This window comes from Hyaena hyaena, unplaced genomic scaffold (assembly GCF_003009895.1).
Source record: "Hyaena hyaena isolate Hyena2069 unplaced genomic scaffold, ASM300989v1 scaffold_1328, whole genome shotgun sequence".
In the NCBI taxonomy this organism is placed as follows: domain Eukaryota; kingdom Metazoa; phylum Chordata; class Mammalia; order Carnivora; family Hyaenidae; genus Hyaena; species Hyaena hyaena.
Window position 1 is genome coordinate 10657 of NW_024081964.1, and position 3552 is coordinate 14208.

Below are 3552 nucleotides of genomic sequence, written 5' to 3' on the forward strand. Positions count from 1 at the left end.
CCCATGAACTGGCGGCTGACTCCTGCCTCAAAGGTCCCTAGAAGGGAAGTTGGTGGACCAGCCTACCTGACATGGGAGTGAAGAAAGACGGTGGTATTGGGAACTAGTGACCTTTCCACCAATGTCAGTGGTAATCAAAGGTGCCTTGACTTGGGAGTGAAATTTTGGATTTCACTCAAGAGAGTGAATGGGTTTATATGTGAGCTATGGAACCATAGGTAAGGTATAGGCAGACTGGTTTCCAGGGGATGAGGAAGAAGTTGCAGGCAACCAGGAGCAGAAGGGCCATTGCCTGCACTAAGGGAAGTACAATCAAGTGTCCCCATGGGGAAATTTTCTTGAAATCCATAAACAAACCCCAAGACCCCAAGTCAGAAGGAGTTGTTTTTGAGCCTCAGTCAACCACTTGGCATCCTTTTCACCCTATTATAGAGACAACTCTCCATTAACTGTCTTTAAGGGAAGACTGGGGGAAAAAAGAAAGTTGCCTTCTGCCTGCACATTGAGTCTGGTTAGATCAATGGAATGGTACTGCTTCTTTGGGGATTTTCCTGCATATTGATGATATACTTATTATCCAGGATTATTTGCTAGAGTTTGTTGTCTTTTAGAGTATCTATTTTTCCTTTGAATATTATTATTTAAGTAACAGATACAAATGGAGTGTCAACCATGTGTTAGCAACTATTATGTATTGGAAAACAAATATAAAAGAAAAATTTTGGATCTCAAGCTCTTTATACTTTAATGGGAAAGGCACATAAGCAAATTTGAAAATGTGGATGGATTCTGTAATATGCAATGGAACTATATATAAGTGTAACTTCGATGTGAGTGATGGTAACTGTCTTTTGAAAAGATGCATTCACGGCTAGAAATTTATCCCTACCTGTTGCTTTAGTTTCAAACCATTAATTTGGATATGCAATATTTTCATTGTTGTTCATCTCTAAATATTTCATAATTTTCATTGAGTTCTTTTATCACTAGCTTGTTTTCAAACTTCCAGAAGCCTTTTCCATCTTTGGTTTATGTTTTCTAATTAAAAATTTTTTTAAATGTTTATTCATTTTTGAGAGAGAGAGAAAGAGAGAGAGGGAGGGAGGGAGGGAGAGAAAGTGGCAGTGGGGCAGAGAGAGAGGGAGACACAGAATCTGAAGCAGGCACCAGGCTCTGAGCTGTCAGCACAGAGCTGTCAGCACAAAGCCTGATGTGGGACTTGAACTCACAGACCATGAGATCATGATCTGAGCTGAAGTCGGATGCTTAACTGACTGAGCCACCCAGGTGCCCCTATGTTTTCTAATTTTATTATCCTGTTGTTAGAAACCATTTTTTAAGATAGTGATTGGTACTTGTTAAGGTTTGCTTTATAACTTAGTTGTCATAGATTTTTAAAAAATAAGTGTTCTGTGTGTGTTTCAAATGCACATCTATCCTATAATTATTGGATGTAAAATTCTGTATATGTATATTATATCAGATTGGCCGATTATTTAGTTTATACCTTATTCATCTTTGTTAGTTTTCAGTTTGCTTAATCTATAAATTACCAAGAGAGACTTATGAAAGTCTTCTACCTGGCTACATTTATCTAATTTTCCTCATAATTGTTTTATTTATATATTTTGAGGTTATGTTTTTAGACACATACTGTTTTGGGGTTAAGTTTCCCTTGTGAAATGTTCTTTTGATATATACTATCCTTCTTCATCTCTTATAATTAAGATGACTACGTAATTTATCATCTAAGCAGAGATAATTTTGGTAGTGAAAAGGGAGTCTAAAGTAACTAATAGGTAGTTCTAAGTTGGAAGTTTATAGCAATAAACATCTACATTAGCAAAAGAGAAAGATTTCGGGTAAACACCTTCACTTTATATTCAAGGACTAGAAAAAGAATAATAAAACCTAAAGCTAGCAGATGAAGGAAATAATAGATGAGAGGAGAAGCCAGTGAAATAGAGAATAAAGGGGCGCCTGAGTGGCTCAGGGGTTAAGCATCCAACTTTGGCTCAGGTCATGATCTCACAGTTCGTGGGTTCGAGCTCCGCGTCGGGCTCTGTGCTGACAGCTCAGAGCCTGGAGCCTGTTTCAGATTCTGTGTCTCCCTCTCTCTCTGACCCTCCCCTGCCCATGCTGTCTCTCTCTCTCTCTCAGAAATAAATAAAACATTAAAAAATATTTTAAAAAAGAAATAGAGAATAAGAAAACAATAGAAAAGAACAAAACTAATCATTGGTTCTTTAAAAAGATGAACAAAATTGACAAACCTTTAGCTAGACTAACCAAGAAAAAAAAGAAAGACCCAAATAAATAGTATTGTAAGTGAAAAGAGAAACATTACCACTGATATCCTAGAGGGACAAAGGATCTTAAGAGATCATTATGAACAATTATATATCACCAAATTGGACAACCTAGAAAAAATGGATATGTTTCTAGAAGCATACAACCTACCATGACTGAATAATGAAGAAATAGAATATTTGAACATACCAATAATTAGTAAGGAGATTTAGTTTTCAATTAAAAAAAAAAACCTCTCAAGAAAGAAAACTCAGGAAAAGATAGTCTCACTGGTGAATTCTGTTACACATTTAAAGAACTAATGCTAATCCTTCTCAAACTCTTCCAAAAAGTTTAAGAGGAAGGAACCTTCTGAAACTCATTTTATAAGGCCATCATAACTCTGGTACTCAACCAGACAAAGTCTGAACAAGAAAAGAAAATTACAGAAAATCCCCAAATGACTGGAGATGCAAACATCCTCAAGAAAATCAGCAAATCAAATTCAGTGGAACAATAAAAGGATAATACACCACGATCAAGTGGGATTCATCCCTGGGATGCAAGGATGGTTCGACATATATATATACAAATCAGTAAATGTGATATGTCATATTAATAGGATGGAAGATAAAAGATAAAACTCACATTGCAATAGATGCAGTTGGCAAAATACAACATACTTTCATGATAGAAACTCTCACCAAATTTGGTATAGATGGAACATACTGATAAAGACCATATGTGATAAGCCCACAGCTAACATCATACTTAATGGTGAGAGCTTTTAGCTTTTTCCCTAAGATCAGACAAAGGTGTCCGCTCTCACCACTTGTGTTCAACATACAAAAAGATATGGTGAAAGTCCTAGCCAGAGTAATCAAGCAAGAAAAAGAAAAAAAAAAAAACCTACTTTTTTTTTCCAGAAAGAAATAAAATTGTCTGTCTTTGCAGATGCTATGAACTTATATATGAAGAATCCTAGAGATTTCACCAAAAAACCATTACAACTAATTAATAAGTTTAATAAAGTTGTAGGATACAAAAATCAACATTAGAAATCAGTTGCATTTCTACATACACTAACAACAAAACATCCACAAAAGAAATAATGAAAACAGTCCTATTCACATTCACACTAGCATCAAAAACAATGAAATACCTGGGAACAAATTTGACCAAAGAGGTGAAAGGCATGTGCACCGAAAAGTATGTGATCTTGATCAAAGAAACTGAGTAAGACACAATTAAGTGGAAATATAT